Raw genomic sequence first — 19,192 nt, 5'->3', positions numbered from 1 at the left:
GACGTGGCATTCACCAGAAATATTATAGTTTGCTGTTTTCTCACACTGTCTCTCTGATATCCCTTAAGGCAGGAACTATATAAATACGGTCTCTTGAAAGGGAGAAGACCTCAGGAGCCAGGGAAAATAATGGGCACAGAAAAAAATCCTAGAGATGTAGACAATGAACTTTGCCAATATCACAGCTTAGATAGAGTTCACTCTCAATAACAAAAAGTTCAGGAATTAAAATCAAGCCAAGGAAACTTTAGAACTATTCTGGTGGACAGACTGATCAAGCACATAAGAATGAGGTTTACAGAGTAAATGTATCCCTTGGGATGAAAGGGGGAGGGTACAATGAACAGAGACAAGTCCCACCAACCGCCAGACAGCTGGTAACAAAGGCCAGGCTGTACAAAGGTCTTTCTGGCTGTCCTTTTACATACGAGTTAGAAAACCATACATCTCTGTTGAGTGTGAGAGTGATCTGGTTGCAACATCTGTCATGCCATTGATTGCCAGGCTAGCTGTATTAGTTCTGGCTGGCTAGGCAAGTGTCTCCTTTCTTCCTTACCTTTCCACATACATCTCTTCTCAAGCTGTGTGATCTGTCAAGGAAGGCATGGTTCTCTAATAAGGTAGACCATTCTTCAAAGAAGGCTTCCCAGGTGGCTCAACAGTAAAGAATCCACCTCCCAATGCAGGAAACCTTGGAGATGCAGATTTGATCCCTGGGTCGGGAAGACCTCCTGGAGGAGGAAATGGCAAACCACTCCAGTATTCTTGCTGGAAGATCCCATGGACAGAGGAGCCTGGAGGACTGGGTTATAGTCCATGGAGTCAGAAAGAGCTGGACACAACTGAGCAACTGAGCACACACATGCACATTCTTCAGACAATATATTTATTATTAGGAAATAACCCAACGTGACTCTAAGGCCCCTAATCTCTTAGTCTGACATACTTTTCCCCCTAAAGGATTATCTCTAGTGCCAACAGCACCCAGCGTGGCTAAGTTCTCACAGAAAAGAGGTTCCAGCTCTGGAATTGAAGATTCAACAAGCAAAGTCCAAAGACTTTCACACTTTCATCTAGGAGGGAAAGTCTACAAAATTAAGAAGGACATGGAAAAAACAACTGCTATGAGAACACTGTAAGATGTCCTAACCTTCATGTTTCCTTTGCATATATGTTGGAGAGGCTTTAAAATCATCGTATGTCCCTCATCCTCTTTGTCTTCATACTGACTTCAGTTACCTTCTACGTACAAAAGATTTCCTGCCTAGAATTCATTTTAGAACTCCTGACACTACCTACAAGACTCTTTTACTTTATTAACCCTTAGACTCAAAAAATATTTTTTGGCATCTACTATGTGCAAAGAAATGTCCCAGTCTGAGCTTACTATCTTTACTATCCTCAAAGAAAAACTGGATACAATCGTGGACCTTACACCAGAGTTTCAGATTGGACTAAAATCAGAAGCATCCATAGAGCATTAAGTGCTACCCCATGCACTTCCACCTAAGCATCCCATTTAGTCTTCACACTAATTCAATAAAATAAGAATCATTACTTCCATTTAACAGGCAAGAAGCCAAGTATATAAAATAGATATTTCAAAGATTTTCGGATTCCAAGGACATTTTTAGAAATATTTAGGAGAGTCACATATGATATTTTACTGGTTTGTTTTGTTTTGTTTTTTGGCAAATAGGAACACGGAACAAATCATTTACTATAATTTCATAGAAGCTAGGCTATGTTACATGGAGGAAACTGAAATGCATATTATCAAGGAAGTCAATCTGAAAAAGCTACCTACCATATGATTCCATCTATATGCAAATTCTGGAAAAGGCAAAACTATGGGGACAGTAAAAAGACTAGTGGTTGCGAGGTAAGCAGAGAGAGGATGAATAGGCAAAACAGAGGATTTTTAGGGCAGTTGAAATTACTCTGCATGTTACTATAATGGTGGATACGTTAGTATTTTTGTCCAAACCCATAGAATGTACACCAAGAGTGAACCCTAATGTAAACTATGGACTTTGGCTGATGATGATGGGTCAGTGTAGGAATGAGATGATTGGATGGCATCACCAGCTCAATGGACATGAGTTTGAGCAAGCTCCAGGAGTTGGTGACAGACAGGGAAGCCTGGCATGCTGCAGTCCAAGGTCTCACAAAGAATCAGACACAACTGAGGGACTGAACTGACTGAATGGAGGTTTACCAGTTGTAATAAAGTATCAGTCTGATCAGTTGGGGGGTGCTGTTGATAATGGGGGAGGTTCTGCATGTTGACAGGTGCAGGAAATATATCAGAAATCTCTGTATCTCCTTCTGAATTTTGCTATGAACCTAAAACTACTCTAAAAAATTATCTTCTTTACAAAGAAAAGATAGGCCATATATATATGTATACACACACATGTATATATGTATATAAATTTATACATATGTATATGTATATAAGGGTTTCCCAGGTGACTCAGTAGGTAAAGAATCCACCTGCAATGCAGGAGATGCTGCAGATGTCGGTTGGATCCCAGGGTCAGGAAGATCCTTTGGAGGAGGGCATGGCAACCCACTGTAGTATTCTTGCCTGGAGAATCCCATGGACAGAGGAGCCTGGCAGGCTACAGTCCATAGAGTCACAAAGAATCAGACATGACTAAAGTGACTGAGCACACACAAGATGATATGTATATGCATGCATTGGTATGCATGTATATATATATACATGCATGCTTGCTTAGTCGCCAAGTCTTGTCCAACTCCTTGTGACCCCATGGACTGTAGCCTGCCAGGCCCCTCTGTCCATGGAATTCTCCAGGTGAGAATACTGGAGTGGGTAGCCATTCTCTTCTCCAGAGGATCTTCCTGACCCAGGGATTAAACCTGGGTATCCTGCATTGCAGGTGGATTCTTTACCATCTGAGCCACCAGTGAAGCCCATTTGTATGTATGTGTGTGAGTGTATATATATATAGAGAGAGAGAGAGAATATAAATTGTTCTTTCAGTTCAATAAACTTAGTTTCATGAAAAATTTATGTTGTCCCCTTTTTTTTACTGCCAACCAGTGGAAACCTTGTCACAGCCCCTGAATTTGAGGGCTGCTCATTTGAGTTACTTGCTCAGGGTTCCTGGATTAAGTAGCTATAAGGGCTCCCTGGTATTTGCATTAAGAGCCAGATTACATCTCTCTACTCCAGCTATCTTTCCAGATGCCTTGTGTTGAACAAATTAAATTATATTACCTTTCCTTAAAAGATATGAAACACAGCAGTGCAGACTTGACCTTAGAAGAGCTTTAGATCTGTATGAGTAACCTCTTATACAGTGGGGTTGCTTTCTATTTAAAAAGAAAAGAAGTATCATCTGTGGCTTTTCCAGAAAAAGATACCTTAGGAATAGTCCAGTTTCTTCAGATAGAATAATAATTTCTGGAGAATATCATTTTGTCATAACTATATTTTGTGAAAATTATAAGTTTATTCACAGTATTATCAGAATATATCAGAAATCAGTGGACCAGGGCTTAAAATTTTAGTTTTCAGAGTAAACAGAGTCTATAATTTTCAAATAATAGACCCAAAAATATTTCCAATTTGTCAAAAACAATAAAAATTAGTTTATGTGTACTTTCTAAAATTGAAAAAAACTGCTATTTTTAAAAACTATAGCAAAATTTAGAAATTAAACACTACCCCCATCCCCTACATAGAAGTCCTTAAAGAAGTCAAATAATACTGCTTTCTAGGCTTAGCCTATTGGATTCTAGGCACCGTAACATTAAAAAATATTTAATTTATTATTTGGAGTGACAGGTATATTATGCAATTAATTTTTTGGTAATAAAATACCATTCAGTGAAAAAAGCAAGGCCAAAATCAGCAATCAAGGTGAAATAGAAAGGTATAAAGAAAACTAAAAGTAGTGATATGACTAACATATTTGTAGTTGTGATTATTTTGCTAATTACATCTTTGGTCAAGTTAAAACAGCTTAAGAAAAAAACATTTTTTTTCATGTCAATAAAATGATTAAATATCAAAATGTCATACAGCTTAAACTAATATCTCACAACCTTTAGTATATTTTAATCAGGTTTTTAGAAAACACAGCTTTCATTTTTATTCAGGAGAATTAAGGCGGTCCTGCGATTTGGCTTTATGCCAGATTATCATGATGAAATCAACCACAGAATTAGAAATATAATCTAATGAAATAAAAGAATTGTTGATTGTATAATTCAATTCAATAGCACTTACTGTATGCTCCCACATGCCAGGCAAAGCTGTGGAAGTGTGTGCCTGTGGGGGAGTGGACAGGGTGGAGACGGGGATAGGGAGAGCAGTGTCACACGCTTTACAGAGATTTTGACACTTGAAGTTTTCCAAAGGGAGAGTTTAACTTTGGAAAGACCAAAAGATGTAAGACTACCTCTTTTTTATTTTTACTTTTATTTGTCAAAATGAAGTACTTGTTTCTGTTATCAACAGAAACTGGTTAATGAAAATGTGCTAACTTTAATCAAATCATGCATACAGATTCCCCAGCAAAGCCAGGCTTAGCAGGTAGCTTCATACGCTAAAATCAACAACCAAAGCATTTTCTGTCAGGGGCTTTAGCTGAGTGAACAGTTTCATGAACTGACATTGTGGCAAAATATTAGCTTTAATAATGAGTCTGCTAATTCTTCTTTCCTGCCTGTCTTGTTCAACATTACATTCCCATTATGGTAAATAATAAGCCCTCAATAAATATTTGTTAAATGAACAAATTAGCTGGTGTTTGGTCTTTGATTATAGCATAATAATTCCTGCCAGATAAAATAATTTCAACATGCTTATTTATTACATTTAAGCTTTTTAACAGTGTGTTACCATACATTCATTCTAACTTCTTCTCCCACCAAATAGCATCATTCATTACCTCTCAATCAGATCTTGTCAAGAAGATCAAATCTATGTAAAGTATTAAATTAACAAAATGTTAGCAAATTATTTTAAATATTTAAATATTATTTTATTGAAGCATTCTAATTTGTGTTGATATATTATACTTTGAAGTACATTTTTTATGCTAAAAATATAATCAAAGCTACATGTATACAACAATTCTGTTTCCTCTTATTGCTTAAGAGGAAATATAGTACTGTACTATTAGGCTACAATACAGTAGTGTAAGGCCACTTCATGAAACTCCTACAATGGGGGCTTCCCTGGTGGTCCAGTGGCTAAGACTCCATGCTCCCAATGCAGGGGCCTGGGTTTGATCCCTGGTCAGGGAACTAGATCCTATATGCCACAAGTAAGAGTTCACAGCCTGCAAGTAAAGATTTTGCATGCCACAACTAAGATTCAGTGCAGCCAAATAAATCAATACATATTCTTTTAAAAACCTGCTGCAAGAATTAACAAATTATATAAGAAAGGAATTTTAAGTATAAAAGCATATTGTAAGTGAAAACATTATTATAATTCTATATCCTTGTCCAGTTATAATACACAAGAATCATTTTATAAGGCTATTTGTATATTGACTTCTAAATAGTCTGATTAAAAAATGTTTTAATCCATATTTTAGGCAAAAGAGAAAATCTAATTTTAACTTGTTATCAAATGATTGAAAATAAAAGCACTGTCAGTTTAAGTATTTTAACTGCCGGAATTCTATAGGCCAGATAATAATTTTAAATAATAGTTACATTGTTAATTGTTGAAATAATATGTAATAGTCTTTTTTTCTCCTCAATCATTAAAATCATATAATATTCCAATAATAATTTATCACTAAGACAGGTATTTTTCTAAGTAATGTATCATCAAACCACATTTTGTTTCTGGTGTCATCTGCTGAAATCAATCCACGTTATAAAATGACACATTGGCTAAAAACTTGATAAACTTTGGAATGAAGTTCACCGACACGCTCCTAAAAATAGACCCTTTTTAATTTTTTCAACAAATTTAATATGAACATAGTGATAGAAATACATTAGGATAATAGAAATTCACCCTACATTAGTTTTTAATGAATCTTAGATATCACAATTCTTTCATATACCAAATTTTAATTAGTCTTCAAAAATAATAACTACCATCTCTTGAGCAGTTACAACATGAATGATAGCCGTGCTAAGCACTTTACATGCTTTCCTTCACAAAATCTTCACAACTTTAACATTTTAATTAGTATCCCCACTGTATAGAAATGAAACAGACTGAGAAGGTTAAGAAATTCATTCTCAATAGAGGAATTAGGATTTGAATACCTCAGGTCTATCTGACTCCAAAGACCAAGTCTTAACCAATCATCCAATTTTAAGGAAAAAAGTTCTAAATATAGGGAAGTGGAAAGTTGAAATACAAAGTTAAGTTGGATGTGGAAAAAAAGATACTGCTAAATATTAAAGAGAGAAACAAATATAAACTATACTAAGAAGTCTCAAAGATACACTTACAAAATAATGAGACAAATGAATCTTCATTTTTAGTAAGTCAACTTCTTTTGGCAATATTTTAAAGATGATTGCAAAGAATAAATGTTTTCAAAGTTTCCTGATGAACATGTTTTTCATTCTAGATTAAAAATTCAAGTTAAGAAACAAAATTTTTACACCTGTATAGTAGTTTCATTAATTTAAATGTACATTTTAAAGCATTGATAACAAGTTATCAAATATTCGTGAAGACATAAAGTATTTATACTACTTAAGCGCTAAAACTGTCACTTGTCCTGCAGAGGAAATTAAGCTATTTTCCCATGATCAAAAAAATTCATGACACACAATTAAAAAACAACAAACAAGAGTCACATTTTATAAGGCAGCAATTATGTTCGTATGGTATCAATGTAATTGAAAGACAGAAGACATTTCATTCGTTAGTAACAGAATTTCTTCTAGTGGGTTTCCTTGAGCTCATTAGATATTCCCTGGCTGATTCTCCTAAGTAATTAGATTTTAACAGGATTTTCAACAGATCAGAGCAATCTCTGTGGGTGCCAATAGAAGAGTCCCCCTCTGGCCTTACTAGCAGGGCAGAGCAGATAACATCCAGGCTGGGAGTTAATAGGACAATTACTGGCCTCTTTTAAATGAGTTACATTAATGCACTTAAGCTAAATGGCTCTGCATATGATTAAATATTAACATCTGCAAAATATGAAATCATGATATGCAATCAAGTTTTGTTGTTTTAATTTCCCCAAAGAAAGATTCCAATTGTCCGTATAAATGCTTTTGAATACTGTGCATCGGACATTTTTAGGGTATATAAATAAAAAGTTGGAAAACATTCTTCTCACTTAAGAGTCCTAAAATGTACTGACTTTCTGGATGCCATTTCTGGCTATGACGGAGTAGCTAAAACCACAGAGAAATACATGAAATACTAGTTTCCAGACATGGGACAATAAGCAGTGCAGACAATGAGCTCTGAGAGAAAGCAGAAATAAATGAGGTGGTCTTCCTGAGTTGAGAGACAGAATTGAAATGTGGGTAAGCCAGGTGGCTACGATCGCAGGACAGAGCGCCATGGAGGAGACAGCACCAGAGCACGGGAGGAGAGCCCTGAAGATCTGCTGTGTCATGCTGAGTGTTGATTGGCATACACACATGAGGAAACTGCCCAAGGTGGAAAATGAACCACTGGAAAGAAGCAGGTGGAACAATCTTCAGAGTTCACACAGGGCTGGGGATAGTTCACATTCCCACAGCCAGGGTTTAAAAAAAAAAAAAAAAAAACCCTTATAATATATAAAGCAACAGGTTAAAAACTCAGAAGGATAATGTTTTCAGCAGCAGGTAAATTAGTCCTACACTAAAAGTTGCTCTAGTCCTCCCTAACAAAACTCTTAGCAAATCTCAAAAGGATCAACCTATTTCCAAGTTATTTGAGTGTCCTGAGACATAGCTAGAAAATATTTATAGAAATTCAAAAGAATCCAGCTCTAAACAACATAAAATTCACCAGGTCTAGTACCAAAATTCACAAAGTCCTGCAAAAATCAGGAAAACATGACCCCATAATGAGGAGAAAATCAATCAGTAGAAACAGACTCAGAAATTAAAGATTAGAAATCAGGGGGAAAGAACATTAAAACAGCTATTATAAATATACTCCATATGGTCTAGAAGATAGAGAAAGCATAAGCACAGTAAGGAGAGACATCAAAGATATAAAAATGACTTAAATCAAACTTCTAAAAGTGAGAAGTACAATGCCGAAGATGAAAAATATGCTGGATAGAATTAACAGTAGTTTGACATTATAGTCTGGAAAAGGAAAATGAACAGAACATCAGTGAACTGTGGGACACCTTCAATCAACTTAATACATGAGTAATAGAGTAATAGGAGTCCCAAAATAAGAAAAGAGAAACGAAGAGAAGAAAAAAACTATCTAAAAAAAAAAATTTGAATAATGGCCAAAAAATGTCGAATGTTGATGAAAATTATATACTCAAGAAACATGAAGCTATACCAAGGCATATCATAGATCAAGTAGTCTAAAGCAAACTGACTTTAAAATGCCTTTTAGATACCTTTTAATGTCATCAGAAAAAAAACCCCAAAATTTATTGGTCCAAACCTGATCTATAGTTAGTCTTGTACTTGGTCCCTAAGACACTGGCACACAACATTTTCTAAGAATAATTTTTAACATAATATAAACAGTCAGTTTTGCCACTAAGTTTGAGAGATATTTCAGAAGGTTTATGTTGAATTCTATTCTTTACTTTTTGAATCTGTAAAGAGTTGTATCCTATTCCTATTATCATTATAAGTTTACCTAGTCTTATAACACCCAAAACAATACAAATATCAAAGTGAACCTCAGCAAATGAAGAGGCAAGAACCTGAACCAAAAAAGTCCTAACAAGCATTACCTCTTTCCTTCAATTGGCTTATACTCACTTCAATAAAAGAGGGCATAAGATCAGTAAGAGAATCTTCCCACTCATCAGGTCCTCACAAAATTAGTGGTGAGTTCAGGACATTATAATCCAGAGAGTATTATAATCCATAATTCATGGAGCCTACCTAAATGGTGGGTCCTTAGAAAGACGTGATAACCAGTTATAACTTTTTCTTCCATGAGAATCAAGGTAGAGGCTTAGGGAAAAAATTCCTAACACTGGAATAGATTAAAAACAAAAATAGAATTCTCTTAAAGCTTTTAATTCAGGTTCTGTTCTGGATAATTCTAGCAAAATCTGGCATACACCTTACCTATCTTTTCTATCAGTCTGTGAACACTTGATTGTTTAAAATAATAGTTGAACTCGTTAGGCTGAGCCACAAGCTCCACTAACTCTCCAGCAGCGTGAAGCATGTCTGCAAGCCACCAAATGTAGGATTATTTAGATAGACTTTTGTACTGAATTTCACCTCTCTATTCTATTTGTTTACTTACAAGTTTGTTTCTGTAATTCTATTCTCTCTCAGTCAGTTTTCAAATGTCTCTATCTTGCTTTATGTATGCAAAGTATTCCAGAGATCTTAGGTATAAACACAACTCTTTTCCAATCTAATTAAACTTAAAGAGCATTTGAGGAACTAGTTATTTAAAAGAATTCTTTGAGTGAATTAATCATTTTCTGAATTTTTAATCTAAATCTGATTTTTATATGGCAAATTTACTTAATATAAGGTATACAAAACTGAATAGTATTATTTGCAGATCTGGATGGAAGGGAATACCTTACATAATTTACTGAATATCACAAATGGGACATGTATCACAAAAACATATACAGATAAAAAAATCCATGAGTTCTATAAAATGGGTTGAATCAAGCTAGCCAAATAGATTAGATTAGTCATACTGAGACCCACATGAGAACCAGCATTTGCAAAGACCTCAAGAAAATCAAACAATTTGCCTAAAGGAATTATAATAGATTCTAGTTTCCTTTTCCTTAAACTTTTTGAAACTTTTCAGGCCTATTTTACACAATGAACTTGAAATTCTTATCAAAAATACATACTTACAAATCTGATTGACCCAGTGAACATTTCAGTAGGTCCTACTAAAACACAGAATGTTGAAAGTAAGGAAAGACGAGAGGGTATTATGTATGGTATAGGATAATACAGCCCCGTGGCTAACTACTGGTTTTTGAAGTACCAGAAAATAGATTTGAAGTGGCAGGAACACAAATTAGACCCAATATAAGACTAAATTTTCTAACAATCAGAACTAAACAAAGATCAAGTTTCCCATCACTCTAAGTGAGCAAACTGGGTCAGGAAGATCCCTTGGAGACGGGAATGGCTACTCAGTCCAGTATTCTTGCCTGGAGAATTCCATGGACAGAGGAGCCTGGAAGGCTGCTGTTGGCTTGCAAAGAGTCAGATAGGATCAAACTAACACCTCCACTTTCACTTGCAGATTGGATTCAAGTGTTGTATAGGAGATTTAATTAGACAACATTTAAAGATCTAATCTTTAAGTATTTCTAAACATTCAGATGATCTAATTCTATAATCTTAATACCTTGGAAGAAAAGCTATGACAAACCTCGACAGCATATTAATAAGCAGAGACATTACTCGTCAACAAAGGTCCATCTAGTCAAGGCTATGGTTTTTCCAGTAGTCATGTATGGATGTGAGAGTTGGACTATAAAGAAAGTTGAGTGCTGAAGAATTGATGCTTTTGAACTGTGGTGTTGGAGAAGACTCTTGAGAGTCCCTTGGACTGAAGGGAGATCAAACCAGTCAATCCTAAAGGAAATCGGTCCTGAATATTCATTGGAAGGACTGATGTTGAAGCTGAAAATCCAATACTTTGGCCCACCTGATGGGAATAGCTGACTCATTTAGAAAAGACCCTGATTGCTCGGAAAGATTGAAGGCAGGAGGCAAAGGGGACAACAGAGGATGGATGTTGGATGGCATCACTGACCTAATGGACATGAGTTTGAGCAAACTCCAGGAGGTAGTTAATGACAGAGAAGCCTGCGGTGCTGCAGTCAGTCCACGGGTCGCAGATCAGATACACCTGAGTGACGAACAACAACAAAAAATACTTTGGTGGTCACACAAGGAACTTCATGGCCTTAATTCCTCTTATAGATGACGGTAATTAATACCTGCCCTGATCTTGCATAAGAAATATCGTACTAGAGAATACCTAGGCTTATCTGGCTTAATCGCCTCATTGTTGGGTGACCTTGGTTTTTGTTTATGTCATCTGCAAGTCTGGGAACCTAAAGACTTGTCCTAATAGTTCACTCTGCTCTATAGATTATGCTTTCTCCAAATCTTCTGACTCTAGCTTGTCTACATAAGCCCAGCACCTTGCTAGAATAACCAAGCCAAAATTCTGTTCTGGACATATTCAGAAAGAATGTTTAAAATCTCTACATTATAATTCCATGTTGCTGATGGGGAATCCTACAGTGGTTACTGATTGTTTGCTCACCTATACCCAATGCATGGTAGCCAATCACAAAGTCCCAGGACCTTTATTCTTAGTCAATGCCTCACATACCCACATCAAACATTCTACTGAAAGACTATTACCAGGAATTCCCTGGTAATCTAGCGGTTAGGACTAGTGCTTTCACTGTTGGGGCCCGGATTCAATCCCTAGTAAGGGAACTAAGATTCCACAAGCTGTGTGGCATGAACAAAAAAAATAATTAATTAATTTTTTTTAAAAAAAGGCTACCAAACAGTTTTATATTTCTGACAAGAATTATATCACCCCTGTTCCCAAAGCAGCTCTTTGTATTGTAATCCTAAGAGCGAGCAAATAGATGAACTCCAATTTCATCTCCATTACAACATTTTATTAGTTGTATCATTTACTACTACTTCTAAAATAAATACAGAAAGAATACTACCAAAGGAAATATTAAATGAATCATTGTGACAAAAATGCCAAATATAGCACAGAAAATTACTAAAATGAATTCTTTTCTTACAGCAACCCATCAAAATTGACTATCATGTCATTTCCATATACCTAACTCTTAAGTTGCAAAATTCATTCTTATTAGCTGAAAAAAACTCTCCTACCAGCTTAATATTCTCTGTCTAATCCCAATATTACATTCTTTTGCAGTCCAATCAGAAATAGGCCCATTCTTCTCTTAACCTTTTATGCATTCGATCCAAAAAAATTGTATTTCAAAAACAAAATCAAAATAAAACTGAACTATTATTTGTTGCCAGGGGATTGGTTAGTTGTGAATTCTAGTTGCTGAATGTTTGAAGTTACTATGGAAAAATCAACATTTCTTACTGTGCACACAGTGAGCTTGCTGTGAACTGAATTGTGCCCCCTACCAACTCATATTTTGGAACCCTAACCCCAGTGTGACTGTATTTAGAGGGCTTCTTGGTGGCTCAGACAGTGAAAAAAAATCTGCCTTGATGCAGGAGACTCAGGTTCGATCCCTGGGTCAGGACTGTATTTAGAGATAGGCCAAAAGGAGTAATTAAAGGTAAATGAGGTCATAATGAGGGCTTCCCCGGTGGCTCAGTGGGAAAGAATCTGCCTACAGTGCAGGCAATGCAGGAGATCCAGGTTCAATACCTGGGTCGGGAAGATCCCCTGGAGAAGGGATAGGCCACCCACTCCAGTATTCATAGGCTTTCCTGGTGGCTCAGACAGTAAAGAATCCACCCGCAACGCAGGAGACCTGGATTTGATCCCTGGGTTGCCCTCCCTGGAGGAGGGCATGGCAACCCACTCCAGTATTCTTGTCTGGAAAATCCCCATGGACAGAGGAACCTGGAGGGCTACAGTCCACGGGTCGTAAAGAGTCAGACATGACTGAGTGACTAAGCACAGAGGTCATAAGTGTGGGTTTCAGACATGATAGGATTAGTTCCTGATGAAAGAGACATTGGAGAGCTGGCTTACTCTTGAGTGCACACAAAGATGAGGTCATGTAAGCACATGGCAAGAAGGGCACCATGCTCAAGCCAGGAGGAGAGTCCTCTCCAGAAACCAATCTTGCTGAAACTCTGGTCTTGGACTTCTAGCCTTTCAAACTCTGAGAAATAAATATCTGCTGTTTAAGCCACCCAGTCTATGGCATTTTGTTATTGCAGCTTGAGCTAAGACAGAGCTAATGATCATGAAACTTCTCTGAGAGCCAAAGTCTCTTTACTCTTATGCTATGTCAACAGAGTATAATGGCCAGCATTTAAATACTGAAAATGACCACTTGAATTTTAAACAAGTTTTCCTGGCCCCAAGCTGCTGTCTCCTCATCTAGAAAATGATAGAAGTATTGCTATCATGAAGCTATCCTTCAGAGGGGGAAAAAATGGATGATAAAAGTCATCATCATTTGTGCAACAGATCCTATGGATTTCTCTCTAGCAATAAGCTTTAGAACTAATTCCATTATTTAAAAAGTCTACTTATTACTGGGGAATGATTTTTTTTTTCTTATGCCTAATGTTTCCTTCCTATGAAGACAGCTTAAGGCCTCTCTCTTTCCCTTTACTCATTTGAACCAAACCAATAAACTTTGTAAAGAGTGTTTACATTAGCTCAACTCCTGTTTCTCTTGAGATAAGCCTATCTACAGAAAGCACAAATTCTTTGTTTTAGCATGTTAAAAATTTTACCTAAGCTGTCTTTCCATGTAAGACAGCCCAGGACCAAATGGGTAAGTGTATCTAATGTCAGGATTTTGTTAGAAAGTCCATTCAGCTCCCACACTAAACCAACATAGCCTGTATCAGTAATAAAGATGCTATTTTGGCCTCAGCATTTACTCTTTAAAAAAAAAAGAAAACCTCTCAAATTACTCTGAAAGAAGAAGAGCAGGGTATTATCTAATGCCAACTCCTTTCCGAGAACATGTCCAGCATAACTGCAGGACAAACCTTTGATTTCTATTATCTCTACCATTTGAGAGGCCAGGAGAAAACATGAACCTTAATGGAGGTGGAATTATCCTTGCTATGACTGCAGTAAATGTTTGTTGAAGGGGAAAAAAATGGAAAGAGAAGATACACCATATATACCTAGTTTTAATGGAAAGCCTATTTCTGCCATATACATTAGAGAAATTGTTCAAGAACAGTTCATCCATGTGAAAATATTAGCACTGTAATTCTGCCAAGGTCAGTAAGACCTAGTGATTTGCTGAGATATCACCTTCATTTCACCAGGTAAATAAAGGCTCCTTTTTCAGTATGTCCTATCCAAGAAGGCACTCCATAGCCACAGTTAAATTATGAATACAGCACATATGTTCCATACCATATCATTTACAGCACAATTTAGCATAGACATAATGCTTTGTAACAAACTACAATACCATTCACAAAATGCATTTAAATAGCATAATTTAGTTCATTAAATTCAGTCATTTACAGTAAATCAAAATCATCATAGGAATTGAAGAGAGTACACAGTTGTTTGTTTGAATAGTTAAGCTAGGTAAGTCAATCTCTTTTTGAAGGTCAAGGACACAGTTGTTTCCATTTTCTGTTATAAAAAAGATACAGCTGGTGTCAAAAGATAATTTAATGTCACTTCAAAATGATCAACCCTCTTTTTTTTTGCTCCCCCCGCCCCGGTTGCATATCATATCCCTGCCACCCCTAAAATATAAAATTCTCCAAAAACATTTTACATACTAGTAACTAGAAGGTGTCTGCAGATTTTACAAAATCTCAAATGGACAATTTCTTTAAATGTTTAGTCAAAATATGTACCTTTGGCCCTGAGAAAGGTTCAAACACTAAATCATAGTACGTGTAGTCATCTATTTATCTGTCTGCTTTTCATACCATATTGTAAGCCCCTTGTGGGGCTTAGTCAATCATATTTAGATTCCTACAACCTAGCAGTGTTTGTTGATTGTAAATTCTTTGAAAGCAAGGATTAGTTCTTTTATTTATCTATTTTTAGTCCTTGTGGCCCTTACCATAGTGCTTCACACAGACAGTACATATTCATTTATTTAAAAATCTCATTGGAGTGGCTTACCTAAGGATATATCTCATAAGCACACAAATTCAGTATATTTTTTATTTTCTTAGTAAGGCCTGGCATGCTGCAGTCCATGTGGTCGCAAAGAGTTGGACACAACTGAGCGACTGAACTGTTGGTAAACCAGTGCCTAAAATGACAAAGGCAAAGTAAGAAAAGAAAGGACTTCTTTATTTATTTTTTTTTTCAGTGGGTGACAAAACCCACTGAAAAAATAAATTAATTAATTTAAAAAAAATTAAAAAAAAAAAAGAAAGGACTTCTTTCAGGGATTAATACAAACTACTTGGCCTATCTGACTGTTACACTGTCCAATGTTCTCTGAAAAGAACCACATTCCAGGAGGACACAACTGTCTTTACCTTACTCAAGTCTTTCTATTAGCCTTTCCCTGAAATGCTTTCACCAGAAACTCAACAATAATCGATTGTATGAGGATTTCAGCTAGAGTACAACTGCTTTAAGGCTAATGCAATCTAGACAGCATTCATGGGCTCAGCATTTATCCAGACATTCCATGATCTTATAGCATTTATCCAGACATTCCATGATCTTATATATGCCTTGCCCTAGGTACTGTGTTAATTGCAGAGGATATGGACTCAGGTGAGACCTGAATGCTGTCCTCAAGCTGCTTAGAATGCAGTAGGGCACACCATCAATAGTGCAGTGTCCAAAGTAAGCACAAGTGCTCAGAGAGAGCATACACTACTGTCTTGATAACAAAAAGACACCAACTCCCTCTATTCAGCACTCCCCACCTGGCAGGAAGAAGAACTAGTTTCCACTCTCAGCCTTTTTTTGTTGCTGTTATTTATTGATTTATTTTTGGCTGCCCTGGGTCTTCCTTGCTTTGCAAGGGCTTCTCATTGTGGTTCTCAGCCCTTTTTGAGAGGCCTGGAGGAAGTGATAACCTGGAGGAAGTCTAAAGGAGACTACCGGATGGAAGGGTTCCTTGCTCACATTTCCTCCCTTCAAACTACCTTTCCCCTTACTTAAAAAGGAGACAGAGTAGGAAAGAATGTTGAAAGATGAAGAGGGAGATTTTTTTAATTGAAAGTAACTGTTCTTGAAAGTATGTGAGTATAGCTGGGGAGAATATTGCTGGTATGAGGAACCACGTCAGAGTCCATTACCATGAACAGCCTCTAATTCTTTTGACCCCCTACACTGAGAATATCAACAGCTCTGTGGAAGAGCCCAAGCAATAAAGCACAAACTCCTTAGATTGCATTAAACACCTCTGTACTCTGGCTTCAGAGACTAGAAACTGCTAGTTTCTTCTGATATCCATTTTCCCCTTCTTCTATCAGCAATAAAAATTTTAGCTGGAAACACAGTTGCCCAGACAAAAAAATTATTTCCAAGTTTCCTTTACAGCTAGATGTGGCCAGGTGACTAAATTCGGGCCAATAGGACGCAAGTGAAAATGTCAGGAGGAAGCTTCTGGGAACCTAAAGAGACAGTAGATGCTTACCTCATCCTGCCCACTGGAACACGCCATACCAATCCTGGATTATCTACCTCCAGATTTTTAACTAAAATGGAAATTATTTTCTATCCTATTTCGGCCAATAGATTCAGCCACTATTTGAACATCCTGTATTCTGCAACCTCCCTTTCCCCCAGCTCTGCCCATAGAGGCCTTCTATCAGCCAGGCAATGTGCTAAATCTCTAAATACCTCGTCTTATTTCAAGCCTCACAAATACCCTGTTAGGTAGCTGCTATTATTATTTCCATTTTACAGAGGAAGAAACTGAGACTTATAAAGATGAATTTACTCCAGAGACTATGCTTGTAATCTCTGTAACAGCACTGTCCAGTAGAACTTTCCACAGGAATGGAAATGCTTTATATCTGAGTTGTCTAATACAGTAGCCACTATCTGTATATGGCTGTGGAGCACTTGAAATATGGCTAGTACAATTTAAATTTCATTAAATTTTAATTAATTAAATTTTGATAGCCACTTGTGGGTAATGGCTACAGTGTTGAATGCTACAGATCTCAAGATTCCATACTGAAGCTTTAGAAAACAGCAGCACCATGCCTTGAATTGATCAGGTGCTCGATAGATGTTTGCTTTAGTACTTTGAGTTGGATTGAGGTGAACATCAACCACACTAGACATAAACTATGTAGATGGAAAAAAAAACTGAGAAACGGAGAAACTTCAACAAATTCAGGGACAATATGAAAAATGATGAAGTGGAAGTGACAACAACAACAAAACACTCAAGCTCAGCATCAGCAGCAGGAGAACCCTCAACTCATCTTGTCCTTGGTCAAGTGGAGTCTGGAAGAGGTATGTCAAGATGGGCAATGATAGCATATATAAACCCAGTTTAATAAAAGCTGGGCTGGCATCCGTTTATAAAAACCTCCAGAGGACACTGAGGTTTCTCACACTGTCTATTAAGAAACTGTCTGTAAAAGGTTGGGATGGGTCTCACTAGGCTGGAAAGAATAAGTCCAGATCACTCTATTTAACAACCATTCATCATAAATTCCATTTTTCATTTGGTAGGGAAATGACAGAAACTTACTCACTCCTGGTTACAGCAGTTCAGAGCAAAAAAAAAGAAAAGAAAAGAAAACCTTCTAGTTATACTGTTAGACCAAACTCTAAATTTTAGGCCCCTTTGGAATTTTTCACTCTTGCTTTTACCCCACTGAGGTGGAGCACCAAAGAATGCAGTCAGGGACCCACACTGTTAAGTGAGTTCCTCTCAGCCTGGCCATTCTGGGTGTGACCTTTCACTAGGTCCCTGGCATAAGGCAGCATGTCATCTCTTGGAGCAAAGCCAGAATGTAAGATGAAAAGCCACATGCGGAGGATGACGCAAGGGAAATAATCATGACTTTCATACTGAGAGCCAGAAAGAAACTTGAGGTCTTAGGCACACTGGTACCTAAGCCTGGGGGTTTTACTCAGCATAAAACTCCTTTAACATTTTATTTTGTAGGGCTTCCAGCCACAGAACAGTAAGTATACTAGCAGTGGAACTTTGGGTGTGCCACTCTGCACTACCCAGAGGGGGTCCAGATGGCGCTGTCCTGGGTTTCCATAATAACTTAAAGGGAAACATTCACAATGTCCAGAGCCCTTGATGTCCTACAGATGAAGTGGAAGGATGTCCTCAAATTCCAAGCAGCAGGAACCCACTTAGGTGGCACCAACCATGACTTCCAAATGGAACAGTGCATCTACTAAAGGAAAAGGGATGATGTCTACATTCTAGATCTGAAGGGGGCCTGGGAGAGGCTTCTGCAAATGGCTTGTGCTATTGTTACCATTTAAAAACCAAGGGATCAGTGTCACATCCTTCAGGAACACAGGCCAGAGGGCTGTGCTGAAGTCTGCTGTGACCACTGCAACCACTCCTCCTGCTGCCCGCTTCACTCCCAGAACCTTCACTAATCAGACCCTGGCAGCTTCCAGGGGCTGCTTCTTCTGGCGGCCACTGATCCCAGGGCTGACAACCAGCCTCTCATGGAGGTGTTGTGTGTTAACCCACCGACCACTGTGCCCTGTACACAGACTCTCGTCTGTGGCCTGTGGACACTGACATCCTTGCAGCAAGAAGGAAGCTCACTCAGTGGGTCTGAGGAGATGGATGTTGCCCAGTAAGTTCTGCATGCATGTGGTACCATCCTGGGTACACACCTGTTGAAGGTCATGCCTCACCTCTGCTTCTACAGAGGGGCTGGAGAGATGGAAAAGAATGAGCAGGATGTGCTGAGAAGGCCACAAGGAGGAATGTGAGGGTGAATGGAACACTCCAGCTCCCAAGTTCACGGCAACTTCACCTGAGGTTGCAGACGGGTCTGAAAGTGCACGCACCGCTACGCCTGCCTAGCGGGTCCTGCAGAAGACGGGAGAACTCAGCCACCACCGTGGACTGGTCTGCAGCTCCCACTGCTCAGGTGACTGAACGGGTAGGAACAACCATTGAGTGGTCCTAAGCTGCCCTTCTCCAGGCTCTTACACAGAAAAGAAATAAGGTGGGTAGAAAATAAACATTAGTTTCTTTCAAAACAAGACAAAACAATTTTGGTTGTAATGTGTTTGTATTAGGCAACTAACAGGCCCATTCAGTCCAGCAAACATTGTTTTAGTTCCTACTATGCGAAGGTAATGCTAAATGCTAAGAGCACAAATACGAATACAGTGACACATAACATAAGCTTTGGGGCACTCTGTAGCAATGTCTTACGGAGAACA

General features: G+C 37.7%; 1 pseudogene; it reads left to right on the top strand.

Moving 5' to 3' along the window:
* Positions 1-18,061: 18,061 nt before the first annotated feature.
* On the top strand, positions 18,062-18,933 carry LOC122427803 (annotated as a pseudogene).
* The last annotated feature ends 259 nt before the right edge of the window (positions 18,934-19,192 follow it).

Source organism: Cervus canadensis, chromosome 2 (assembly GCF_019320065.1).
Source record: "Cervus canadensis isolate Bull #8, Minnesota chromosome 2, ASM1932006v1, whole genome shotgun sequence".
NCBI classification, from domain to species: Eukaryota; Metazoa; Chordata; class Mammalia; order Artiodactyla; family Cervidae; genus Cervus; species Cervus canadensis.
This window is presented reverse-complemented; position numbering and strand designations above follow the sequence as displayed.